Genomic DNA, 14,331 nt, shown 5'->3' with positions numbered 1-14,331 from the left:
TTGTTTTTATCTGACCTGGCTCAGAGCTTGCTCTACACCCAAAGCACCGGTTGGAAGCATCAGGAGGTATTATTTAACAGCACGGATGCCTGACATGGCAGTCTCAGTGTGGGCAGACAAAAGACTGGCCAAAACACTTAAAAGAAAAATATTTTTTAAAAACCCAGAACTTTGGACCCATACCTCTAAAAAATGAGTGAAAATGGATAATAGACCTAAATTTAAAACCCCAAATTTTAAAACTTCTGGAAGAAAAGAAAGGATGAAAATCTTTATGGCCTCAGGTTAAGCAAAGATTTCTTAGATGTGATACCAAAAGTACAATCCTATAAAATAAAAAAAATAATAATAAATTGGACTCCATCAAAAGTAACAATTTCCACTAATAAGAGAATGAAAAGCTGTAGACTGGGAGAAAATATTCGCAAGTGATGTATCTGGTAAAGAGCTCGTATCTAGAATATATAAGGAACTCTCAAAACTCAATAATAAGAAAACAAACTCACACTTCCAAATTGGAAAAATATTTAAATAGAGTTTTTATTTAAAAAAAAAAGGATACACAGGTGGCAAATAAACACGTGAACAGATGTCCAATACTATTAATCCCTGGAGAAGTACAAAGTGAATCCACAATTATATGACACTACTTACACATTGAAATGGGTCAAAAAAATTTTTTTCAAAGATAATACCAAATGTTAGCAAAGATGTGAAACAGTTGGAACTCATACCTATTGGAGGGAATGTAAAATAATACAACCAGCTCGAAAACAGTTTGGCAGCTTCTTAAAAGGTTAAAAATGTACCCATGATCCAGCCACTCCCTCCTAGGTATTTGCTCAAGAGTGATGGAAACATATATCTGTGCAAAGACTTGTACATGGATCATGGATGTCCACAGCAGATTTATGGGTAATAGCAAACAAACAACAACAAAACAACAACAACCTGGAAAAAGCCCAAATGTCCATCATTGGTAAATGGATAAATTATGGTAAGGATTTACCATACAATGGAATATTATTTAGCAACAAAAATGAATGAAACATGCAACAGCATGGATGAACCTCAAAATAGTTCTACGAAGTGAAAAAGTCCCAACTGTTTCTAAAAAAACAATAATTTAGTCTTTGTCCCTGTTTCCTGGGACAGAAATTCCTAAAACTTGAGTGAATAGGAGTGTGTTTCCTCAGTGCTAGGGGTGTCTTTTATTATTCATAATGAATGCCTTTTGATCACACCCGAGCTTATGCTAATGAGATGGGCATAGTCACTAGAGAGACCACTTGATTAAAGAGTTGAAACTTTCAGACCCACCCACCAGCCTCTAGGATGGAGTGTCTCAGGGATGAAGCTCTATAAAAACTCTTTGAACAATGGAATTTGATGGGTCTTCTCCTTGGTGAATAGGTAGAGATGCCTGGTAGGTGGCGCATTTGCAGAAAGCACGGGAAGTCTCTGCAACCCTCCCACACAGCATCCTATGTGTCTCTTCCCTTTAGCTGTTCCTGACTTGTATGCTTTATAAATAACTGGTAAATATTGGTAAAATGCCTTTCTTGGTTCTGTGAGCCTTTCTAGCGAATTATCGAAGCTTAGGAAGGGCTTATGGGAATTCCATATATATATTGTTGGTCAAAAGTTCCCACAGGAACCTTGGGATTTGTGATTGGCATCTAAAGTGGGGGCTGGTCTTATGGGGCCAATCCCTAAATCTATAGTGTCTGTGCTAATGTCAGAATTGAATTGCCTTGCTGAACACCCAGTTGGTGTCCAGGGAATTAGAGAATTGATTGCTGGTGTTGAAAAACACTCCAGAAGGAAAAAATGAAAGAGGACATGCTGTAATGATTCCATTCATTCCAAGTTCTGGAAAATGAAAACTAATCTATAGTGACAGAAAGTAGATCAGTGGTTGCCTGAAGGTAGAGGATGGATGGGCACAAGGAAATTTGGGAGCATAAGAGATATATTCATTATCGTGATGGTGGAGATGTGTTTTCAATATGTATGTATACACGTATGGCAAAACTTCTTAAGTTGTACTCTACATATGTGTATCTGTTGTGCACTATATTAAATATATATCAAAGAAGCTATAAAGAAATTTTTTTTGAAATCCTACAAAGAAAACCCCAGGCCCACATGTCATTCCTGATTAACCCTTTCAAACATTTAAGGAAGAGATCATACCAATTTGACACGATCTCATTCAAAGTATACAGGATGAGGAAACACATTCTAACTCTTCATGGGGCCAGTACACCCTGATCCTAAAACCTGACAAACACATTATAAAAAGAGAAACTAAGAGACAATTTATGTCATGAGTATAGATGCAAAGTTCTAAGTGGAATATTAGCAGATTTCAACGAGCAACCCTATAAGTGAGATAACACATTATGATAAAGTGGGGTGTTTTCCAGAACAGTAACATTGTTTTAAATTTAAACAATCAATGTCATTCATCATATTCACAAAATTAAAAATTAAGAGAAATCACATGATGATCTTAATAGGTGCAGAAAAAAAGATTTGATAAAATTTAACTTTTGTATATGCTGTTGCATCATGCGCTTGGTGAACTTTTGGAAATGCTGACATAAAATTATCTCTCTGCTTCCCAAAATCCTTTATTTTTTATTTTATTTTATTTTATTTTATGATTTTATTTATTTATTTATTTATTCATCACACACACACACACACACACACACACACACACACAGAGGCAAAGGCATGGGCAGAGGGAGAAGCAGGCTCCATGCAGGGAGACAGATGTGGGACTCGATCCTGGGTCCCCCGGATCAGGCCCTGGGCTGAAGGTGGTGCTAAACCACTGAGCCACATGGGCTGCCCTCCTTCTTTTATTTATTTATTTATTTATTTATTTATTTATTTATTTATTTATTCATGAGAGATACAAAGAGAGAGGCAGAGACACAGGCAGACAGAGAAGCAGGCTCCTTGCAGGGAGCCAAATGTGGGACTTGATCTCAGGACCCTGGGATCACAACCTGAGCTGAAGGCAGACGCTCAACTAACTGCTGAGCCACCTAGGTGCCCCTCATCCATTTATTCTTCTCAAGAGTGTCTTGGGTAATCTTAGTCCCTTGGCCTTCCCCATACAATTTAGAACACCTTAAAAAGGTCCATTTATAAATCTGTTGAGATTTTTCTTGAGGTTGCATTGATACTTCCTAAAATCTAGTGAGACCTCACTCTCACAATTTCATTTAATCCTTTAGGCATGGTTCTCTTTAGCTGTTTTTAAAAATACATGTATATTTATAATGACTGATGCAAAATCTTTGTCTAGTAAGTCTAGCACCTGGGCTTTCTCAGAGACCATTTATACTGGCTGCTTTATTTCCTGTGTATGGGCCATTCTTAAGTGTTTCTTTGGGGGGTCATAATTTTTTGTTGAAAACGGGACATTTTAAATCTTGAAGTCAAATTCATATCTCCATCCCAGGGTTTGTTTGCTTTTATTTATTGCTGCTGCTCTTGCTATTTGTTTAGTGAGTTTCCTGGACTAGTCTTGTAAAAACAACAACAACAACTATATTATTTGTAGCCTATGGTAAGGACGTCTGCTTGGTTAGCTTGGTGGTCAGCTAAAGATTAGATAGAACTTTCCCTCAGTGCCTTAAAACACTAAGTGTCCCACCCTTTGCCAGCAGGCTGTGTGGAAATGTTAGGTGATACCCTCGGTGCTCTGACAGTTTACAACACGGCCTTATTCACTTCTTGCTTGAGCAGGTCCTCAAGGTCAGTCAGAGGTGAAAGATTAGGGCCCTCTAGGGTCTTCCTTGAGTGAGCACACAGCCCTGCACATGCTCACAGCCTTCTAGACTGCCAGGAATGTGTCTGAACTTTCCAAAGCCCCTTATGGACAATTCATTCCCCAGATTTTTTAAAAGATTTTATTTATTTTTTTTAAAAAGATTTTTGTTTATTTATTCATAGAAATGCAGAGAGAGAGAGACAGAGACACAGGCAGAGGGAGAAGCAGTCTCCATACAGAGAGCCTGACATGGGACTCGATCCAGGGTCTCCAGGATCATGCCCCGGGCTGCAGGCGGCGCTAAACCGCTGCGCCACCAGGGCTGCCCAAAGATTTTATTTATTTATGCATGAGAGACACAGAGAGAGGCAGAGACACAGGCAGAGGGAGAAGCAGGGGAGCCCGATGTGAGACTCGATCCCTGGACCCCAGCAGGGGTCATGCCCTAAGCCTAAGGCAGACACTCAACCGACAAGTCACCCGGGTGGCCCAGATACCATGTTGCTTAGTTCTAGGATGTCCACTGATTTTTCATTTAGATCCAGTTCTCCATCTTTTCATCCATTTTGCCTACCTTTTCCTCTGTATCCTTTAACATACTTCCCATAGTCATTTTTCAGTCCTTGTCTGCCAACGCCCACATACAGATGACCTGCAAGTCTGCTATCATTGTGTTTTCCTTTTGATCATAGGTCATGTTTCCAGGCCTCCATACCCGTCACGTTAATTTTTATTGTATGCTGTGTAGTGTTTATAAGAGAACCGTGGAGACCAACGTCAATGCTTTTATTTATTTTTTCCCCAAGCGGGAGTTTGTCCTCTCTCCTGCTGGGCACATGGCCGGAGGGGTTGACCATCTCAGCCCAATCAAGAATGAACTAGTTCAGAAATGGGTCCATAGCTCCAGCTCTGCTCAGCCCATGGCTGCTTTCAAATGTCTTCATGGTGAGACCTGCTATGTGTTTGTTATATGTCTCTCTCTCTCTCTCTTTCAGCACTGCAAGCCTGTAGGAGGTTTCATGCGACCTTTACAGCCAGCCCCCCAGCCTCCATTCCACCCCAGCACTCAGCATGCACATCCTTAGGGTAATCAGCCTTCAGTCTGAGGACCTCCTAGATTCTGGTTCATCATAACAGGCCATAAAGTCATTAAACATGCAGCTAATTTCTCTTTCTCTTGTTGGAAGCCTCCCCCATGGCAAGCCTGATCCTCATTCTGCTCTCAGGTTTAACAAATCCCCTTTGGAAGAAAACATTGTTGGCCGTGGCTCACCTAACAAGCACCCTCCCTCTTCTGAAATTTTACTTAATCTAATTCTGTTTGCTTCCACAGATCTTTGATGTGTTTGCAAATATGGCTTTTATGATTTATCCGGTTGTTTCCAGTTGTTGCAACAAACTCTCACCACTACTTACTACGTTCTCCTTGGAAGTGGAAGTCTCCCATAGGGATCAAATCCTTAAATGTGAAAAACAAGGCTTTGAAACTTTAAAGGGAAAAAAGGAGAATATCTTTATGACCATGAGTTAAGAAAGGATTTCTTAAACATGATTCCAAAGTCGTCATCATAAGATAAAAATATTTAAATCACTTTAAAATAATTCCTGTTAATTAACAGGTACCACCAGGAAAGTGAAGAAGACAAACCTCAGATTTGCAGAATGTATCACCAGCACTTATAGCTGACATTTAACAACCAGAATATATCAGACACTTTTATAAATCAGTAAGTTAAAGAATACATCCGAGTAGAAAATGGGCAAAAGACATGAACTTGCACTTCACAGGCAAAAGAAAAAAACATAGCTAATAAACATATAAGATGCATAATCTCAGTAGTAATCAGCAAATTAAAACCACAAAAGTGGGGATAGTGGCTACCTCTGGGAATGCAAGTTATGGTCAGAGAGAAGCCCATGGTGGGCTTGTAGTGGAGAGGCTAATATTTTATTTCTTGTTGGTAGTTATGCATTTTGTAATTATTTATTAAAATATGCTGTCTGAATGCATGTGGCATTTCCCAATTTAAAACATTTTAAACGTTCTTTAGAGGTAGAAATCTTTTTTTTTTTCTTTTTATCAGCATTTGCAGCAATGTTCTATGCTTCTGGGACCTGGAAGCCATTCTCCCTCCTTAAGGTAATTTTGCCTCATTCTGTTTGACTCCATCCTCTCTCATTATATTATCATATGTTTGTCTTAAAATGCAACCTTAAGGCCAGCCTTTGCTGGCACCTGGGAGGAGCCCCATTGCCCACTTGTGCATCAATACCAGTAGGATTTGGAGATTGCAAATATTGATGCTTTGACTCAAACCACTCTGTCAACTGTGCATCAACCTCAGGCAGACACCATAGCGGTCACTCGCTCCAGTCTCCTTGATCCTGACTGTCCTGAATCCCATAACTGCATAGCAGCAGCCCTTTCCTCCACAGCAGGAGAGGATTTGATTAACCCTGCTCCTTCCTTTCTTTTTTTTTAAGATTTTATTTATGTATTCATGAGAGAGGCAGAGACACAGGCAGAGGAAGAAACAGGCTCCGTGCGGGGGGCCCAATGCAGGACTCAATCCCAGGACCCCGGGGTCACAACCCGAGCCAAAGGGAGACGCTCAACTGCTGAGCCACCCAGGTGTCCCAACCCTGCTCCTTCCTTAACCATTTTTATATCATGGACCCCTTTGGCAGCCCAATGAAGCCTGTGGATCCTATTTCAGAAGAACGTTTTAAATGCAAAAGATCAAGCACACAAGACTACAAAGGAAAACGGTTATACTCCATTGCATTTTCAACATATATAAACACAAATCAAAAATCCAGTACCACCCGCTTCCTTATTAACGGGCCGCATACCACGATCCAGACCTAATAGCTGGCGTGATTTCAGTGTCGTGATAAACATGAGGGGTGTTTCAAGTCATCTGTAAAAACTCTAACGTGTCATAAAATACCTGCTGGCGTACTGGGGACTGAGTCACAAGAACCATTTGTTGACACTTCCGTGATTTGCTGCAAACGTTCATTATTGAAGGAAATCAGGGGTTTTGGTTGGATGAGTGAAAATTAACGTGTGTCCTCCTCCCTCGGAATTCAGACACTCTGGATCAAGACCCCCGAAGAGTGAGTGGAGGCTCACTCCCACTAGGGGGTGCTGGTATTTAAGAAAGAGGAGTTTGCTCGGGCTGAGTCAGGTGCCCATGGCTGTCTCTGATGGGGCTCGGATGTCACCCCAGACCATCCCCTCGCCTCCTCCACACCCTCACACGCACACACTGCATTGACGGTGCAGGTACAACTCTGGATGGGACCATCTGAAACTCACGCAGAGCCTTCCTGGGGCCCAGTCACCTGCCCGGCAGCCCTGAGAGGGCTTTGCCAACATGACTGCCCGGCTCTGGAGCCTTGGCTGCCAGGATAATCCTGACTCCAGGCCCCCCAGGCCAGAGAGAACCCACAGAGGCTTATCACAGGGGCTTGTTCCGGGCCAGCTGCTTGGGTCCTGCCATCCTTTCTTCTGCAACTGGTGGGAAGCGGGGGCTCACAGGGGAAATCTAAGGGGGGGGGGAGGACCACTAGCCTTCTGGAAAGTTCTCTTCTCCATATATGGGCCTCCTCAGGGAGGTATATGGGTCTGCACCTCGAGTGGTGATGCTGGGGTAGTCAGAGAGGTGTAATTCCTCCCCGAATGAGAGTAGAGATAGCATCGCCTTGGGGCAGAGCTCCATCTTGTTGCTGTCTATGCACAGCAGAGGTGGGGGTCAGCTGTCCCCACCGTGGGCTCCCATTGATAGGTGAGCCCGCCTTGGAGTCATTTGAGAGGCGGGGAGTGGTTGGTGAGCAGACTCCTGGGGACTGGGCAGGGCTTAGAAACCCTTGCCTATGGGGCACCTGGGTGGCTCAGTGATTGAGTCTCTGCCTCTCTCTGTGTGTCTCCCACAAATAAATAAATAAAATCTTAAAAAAAAAAAAAAAAGAAGAAAGAAAGACACCCTAGCTCCTCCACCTGCATGAGCAGAGGGCTTTGGGCAGCTTACTTAACCCCTGTGCACCCATTTCTTCCTCCCCAAGATGACGATAATAACAGTATAGACCTTATCAGGTCCTTACGTGGGGTCAATGTCATGTGACACAGAGAGCTCTTAAAAGAGCGCTCCACGCATGGGAAGTATCAGGTGAGATTTTGCTATTATTGATAATTGGCATGAATTTAATAAAATAAACAAATGACGTCAATTGTTCCTCCATTGCTCGCCTCCACTTACCCAGATACCCTCTCCAGTGTCTTCCTCCCTTCACGACTCTGGTTTTGTTTTTAAGATTTTATTTATTTACTCATGAGAGAGGCAGAGACACAGGCAGAGGGAGAAGCAGGCTCCCTGCGGGGAGCCCAATGTAGAACTCCATCCCAGGACCCCCGGATCATGCCCTGAACCCAAGGCAGGTGCTCAACCACTGAGCCACCCAAGTGCCCCCATGACTCTGTTTTTATCTGAAAAATAACTCTTTCTTCCCTTTCTGAAGAGCTTAAGACCGCCCCCCCCTCAGACTTGCCTGTGCCTACCTCCTTATGACCTTTCCTGGGGGCAGCAATGAAACAAGCACCAGGGACCAAGCCTAGAGACCTAGGTCTGGTCCTCCTTTTGTGCTTCTCCTCCCTGAGCCTCCTCAGCTAAATGACCAGGGTCCCTTTATCTTGATTTGATATTAGGATTTGATATTATTCGTGTACAGTAAAGGCCCCTGCAGAGTTAAGATGACCACCACCAGGCAATCTGTTCCCACGCCTTGCAAGGTCTTTGGAGGGGGAGGGGAGCCTGGGGGGGGGTCATGAGACAAAAGAAGCGACAGGGAAACATGGCATGAAGTTTTGTTATGGTTTCTGGGGTGGAAAATATAGGCAACGCAGGCTCAGGGTTGGCTAGTTTGAATCATTGCAGAAGAAGGCTCTGGTGTTGAGGGTATGTCTCTAGTTGTAGGATACTGGGCCCAGGGTGGGGGAGCAGAGAGTGGCTTGCCAGAGAGAGCCCAGGTGTGATCTCAGGCTTGCATATCCAAAGCACCTTCACAAGAAGGGGGGTGGTACTTCGCTATCTCTGGAATCACCTAACCCTGGGACAGCCAGGGCCTTCCAGATCAGCAAGACCCCAGATCCCAGAGCATCCAGAACACAGAAAATTAGAAAATACAGCCCATCCATCCTGTACTGCAGATATGCTTCTATCTCTTCATACAGATCTGACATGGATATGGTGGTCATGACCATGGCTTTTTCTTTTCTCTGATGGAGAAGCTAAGGAGACAGTGTCTGGGAGTGAGGTCGCCAAGCTGGCAAAATAGGAGACCCCAGACTCTGCCCTGCTGACAAAGATCCCCAATTAGGCAGTTTTGCCCCCACTCAGAGCGACTGGTCACGTTGTGGCATGCAGAGGTGGTTTGGAACAAGGAGGACACACAGGGGCGGCCAATAGCAGCTGTGCAGTGGGGAGCGACCGTGCAATGGTGAGACCTCTGCAGATGCGCCAGCAGCCAGCAGCCGGCATGACTGCAGTGGACCCCTGCAGCTGTCACCCCGTGGGTGTTCACATTTATAGACACCAGTTGCCTGGATTCCTCCCCACTCCTTTCTCCACTGTGCCCCCACCAGAGCCCAGGGTCTGCATGGGCAGCCAGTTCGGGTCTCTGCAGCCCAGGGAGTGCAGGTGATCCTCACCCCTGTGCACATTCACCAGCTGTGCACCTGCATTCCACTAGCCTGCCACCTATCACTGGCATCCACTGCAGTGCACATGCTCAAGGTAAGAACTTGAAGCCATAGAGGTACACACTCACAGCCTGGGTGGCCCCGCCCCAATTGCCAGTGTGCCCACAGCTGGCCACAGCCCCCACTGTGGCAGATATGATCGTAGCTGATCCCAGCCACGATGCAGACACCCGTAGTTGAGGGGGTGCACAGCACCGACTCTGGCTACCACCACCACCACCTGCCCGGTCTGTAACTTCTGGGCCAGAGGCAGGGCTGAGGACCCCATCACCCCTTGTAGCCCCTGCAGACCTCCCACAGCACTCACTAAGAACAAGACATCATGCTCCCTTGGACCCAGAGCTTGCCACACACCCCTGCACTTGATGCTCTGTACCACTAGACCCGGGGTCATAGGATGCTCCAGCATGGCCCCCACATGCAGGTGAAGGTCTAGCCCTTATCTTACAGCACTCACAAGAGTTAACTTGGAATGGATTGACTTGAATATAAAACCTGAAACTATAAAAATGCTAGAAGACACGGGGCAGGGGAAGCTCCTTGACATCGGTCTTGGCAGTATTTTTTGGATGTGACACCAAAACACAAGCAACAAAAAGCAAAATCAACAAGTGGGACTATATCAAACTAAAAAGCTTTTTTATGGCAAAAGAAACAGTCAACAAAGGGCGCCTGGGTAGTCCCTGCTCTGTGAAGCATCTGCTTTCGGCTCAGGTCATGATCCTGGGATCCTGGGATTGAGTCCTGCATCAGGCTCCCTGCTCAGTGGGGAGCCTGCTTCTTCTTCTCCCCCTGCTCATGCTCTCTTTTGCCCCCCCCCAAAATAAATCTTTAAATGTTTAATAATCTTTAATAAATCTTTAAATAAAGTCTTTTTTAAAAAAGAAAGAAACCATCAACAAAATGAAAAGCCTACAGAATGGGAGAACATATTTGGAAACCATCTACTGACAAGGAGTTAATATCCAAAATATATGAAGAACACCTACAACTGAATAGCAAAAACAAGCAAACCCAAACAATCAGATATAACCATGGGCAGAGGACTTGGAGAGTCATTTCTCTAGAGGAGACATGAAGAGTCCAACAGTACATGAACAGGTGTTCAACATCTCTAATCATTAAGAAAATGCACATGAAAACCTCACACCTTGGGGCTCCTGGCTGGCTACTCTGCCATGGAGTGTGTGATTCTTGATCTTGAGGTTGTGAGTTTGAGCCCCACACTGGGTATAGAGATGAGCTAAAAATAAAATCTCTTTAAAAAAAGAAAAACAGGGATGCCTGGGTGACTCAGTGGTGAAGTATCTGCCTTCAGCTCAGGTCGTGATCCCAGGGTCCTGGGATCAAGTCTCACATTGGGCTCCCTGAAGGGAGCCTGCTTCTCCCTCTTCCTGCATCTCTGCGTCTCTCTCTGTGTCTCTCATGAATAAATACATAAAAAGTCTTTAAAAAAAAACAAAACAAAAACAAACAAAAAAACAACTCACGCTTGTTAGAATGGCCGTTAACAAAAAGACAGATTGAATTCTGGCAAGGACATGAACTATCAGTGGGAACATAAATGAGCCTAGCCACTGTGGAAGACAGTATGGAAGTTCCCTCCCAAAATTAAAAACAGAGCTTCCCTATGATCCAGCAACCTCACTTCTAGGTATATATGCAAAGGAAAGGAAATTGCTATCTGCACCCTCATGTTCATTGCCATGTTACTCACATCAGCCAAGACCTAGAAACAACTGCCGTGGCCATAGACAGACAAATGGAGAAATAAAATCATGTGATCTATACCTACAATGGAATATTATTCAGCCATAAAGAAAAGAGGTCCTGCCATTTGCAATGACATGGATGGGCCATGAGGCCATATGTCAAGTGAAATAAATCACACGGAGAAAAACAAATACTGTCCCATCTTACCTGTAAGGGGACTCTGAGAACTTCAAACCTGCAGATACAGAGAATAAGATGCTGGCGGCCAGGGGCCAGAAGTGCTGGGGGAAATGAGGAGAGGGCACAAGGTTTCAGTTATAGGATGGATAAGTTCCGGGGATGGTAGGTACAGCCTGGTGACTCTAGTATCCTATGCCTGGAAGTTGCTATGAGAGCAGAAGTTTACTGTTCTCACCATAAAAACAAGAACCCAAAATGGTAACTATGTGGGGTCAGAGATGCAATAGTTAACCTTATTCTAATCATTTTTGCGACATATGTGTATCAAATTGGGGCATGATACCCTTTAAATTTACACCATGTTGGGCAGCCTGGGTGGCTTGGTGGTTTAGCGCCGCCTTCCGCCCAGGGCATGATCCTGGAGACCCAGGATCGAGTCCCATGTCACGCTCCCTGCATGGAGCCTGCTTCTCCCTCTGCCTGTGTCTCTGCCTCTCTCTCTCTCTCTCTCATGAATAAATAAATAAAATCTTTTAAAAAATAAAAATAAATTTACACCATGTTGAGTGTCAATTATACCCTGATAAACTTAAGGGGGAAAGTATATAAGAAGGAAACAGTCTTTGGAGTAAGATGACTTGGGTCCAACTGCTGGTTCTGTGACTTTGCAGCTGGGAACTTTGGGACATTTACTTAGCCTTCCCATGCCTCAGTTTCCTTATTATAAAACAAGGCTTACACTACCTTATTTCATGGCATCAGAATCATGAGCATTAGAATGGATACCCTTGAAGCTCTCAGAACAGGCTGGACAGGAGCACCTGGCTCAGCGGTTGAGCCTCTACCTTCGGCTCAGGGAGTGATCCTTGGGTCCTGGGATCAAGTCCCACATTGGGTTCCCTGCAGGGAGCCTGCTTCTCTGTCTGCCTGTGTCTCTTGTGAATAAAGAAATTTAAAAATCTTAAGAAAAAAAAAAAAAAGAACAGGCCAGACATACAGTGAGGGAATCAATACATGTTGACTATTGTAATTTCTTGACCACATCAACCTGCCTTCTGATTTCAGAACTTACCTCTACCGTTCCTGCCACTGGGATGTCTCTTCTGCAGTCTCCTCACCTGGCTAACAGACACCTCATCTCTCAGGTCTCAACATAAATGTGATTTCCCTGGTGACTCTGGAGTCCCAGATTCCCAGTTCCCTCCAGCCTTTGTTATGATCCCTGCCCTGGCTTCCGTATTCCCCCTAGCTGCAATCACATAGCTGTTTATGTTATTGTGTTTTAAACGTCTGTCTTGTCCACTGTGACAACAGGGACTGTGCCTCCCCAGCTCCCACCGGACCATAGTGCACGGCATATAGGAGGTGATCAATAAATGTGCACTAGACAAGCCACACAGGTTTTCAGCTGCAGGTGCAGGGATGTCTGAGCGAGAAGGCCCTTGGACTCTGGTCTGAAGCGCAGAAAAATACACAGTTAGAGGCTTCTGACCTCTTTGTTTGAGGACGGGAAGCATTCCAGGCCACTCAGCTGCCCTTTTCAGACCTGAGAGTCTGGAAGGAAATTCTTGAGGTGTCAAAACCTGCGTTGTAGATGACCAGCTGGCCCTGAGACATCAATTGGTAGAAGTGATGGAATGTGTGCGGAGAGAAGCGGCTGCCCTGCTCAGGAGGGATCCAGTCTTGGTTTGCTAAACTAGCTGAATTCCAGAAATACCAGCAGGGAGATTGGGTCATGTCATACCTGCTTCTCAAGACAAACAAGCTGAAAGTTGTTGGGGGGGGGATGGGGGGGGAAAGGTGCCATAACTGCCGGGAGAAAGGAGAGGCCAGATGCACACGGACCGGAAAAAGCCCCATAGGAGGTGGAGGTGGACGTAATTAATGGAGTCCAGTGAGTGAGCAGGCCTGTACATGCCAACATATCAAAACCTTGTTCCAGCGAGCCCTGGTCTCTCCAGCCCCATTCCTGAGAAAGCAGAGCAAGAATGGCTCGAGATTGACATGCCAAGCAAATGTACAGCAGGAAATTCTCATAAGCCAGGGGTTTGCTTAGAGGCCTGGGCCCCTGTGGCTAAAATCAGGATTATGTCTGCGCTGATTTACTTCCCAGCTGGGTTTTAGGAAAAGCCTCAAAAAGACCACTGGGCTGTGCCTGAGATTGGCAGATGAGGCCAGCCTCCCTCGGGGTCCCCCTTGGCAGACAAAGAGCCACACGAAGGGAGGTCCCGGGAGGGAGAGGCCCCATCCCACGGCCTCCCTCTCTCTGCAACCCCGCCCTGTGAGTCCCAGCTCTTGTCCCAGACAAGTGTATTTGAGTGGCCTGGAGAAAAGCAAATGCCTTTTACGAGTTGAGCCCGAGGCAGACTGAGTGCCAGCTTTGCCAGAAATGCCCAGAGCAAGTTTAACCCTGGACCAGTGCTTCTCAACGGATGGTATTATGTCTAGCTACAAATTTGTGGTAAAGCAGTTTTAGCTATCCTAATGCTGGAGGGGAGTAAAAATCACCTGTACCCAGAGCCTTATTTTATTTTATCAATGAGCACAAAGGATCTGTTTTGTTTTGTCTTGATTCACAATGTCAACATACACGAACTTGGGGCACCTGGGTGGCTCAGTGGTTGAGTGTCTGCCTTTGGCTCAGGTCACAATCCCAGGTCCTGGAAACAGGTCCCATATCCAGCTCTCTGCAGGGAGCCTGCTTCTCCCTCTGCCTGTGTCTCTGCCTCTCTCTGTGTCTCTCTGAATAAATAAATAAAATGCCTTAAAAAAAAAATACACGAACTTCCCAGATGGGCAACTTGATCGAAACGTATGGACCACTTTGGAAAGTCACGTTGCCCCGGGCGCCTGCCACTCACCGTGTTGGAATCACCAGAGTCATATG

This window comes from Nyctereutes procyonoides, unplaced genomic scaffold (genome assembly GCF_905146905.1).
Source record: "Nyctereutes procyonoides isolate TBG_1078 unplaced genomic scaffold, NYPRO_anot_genome, whole genome shotgun sequence".
Taxonomy (NCBI): domain Eukaryota; kingdom Metazoa; phylum Chordata; class Mammalia; order Carnivora; family Canidae; genus Nyctereutes; species Nyctereutes procyonoides.
Note: the sequence above shows the minus strand (reverse complement) of the source record.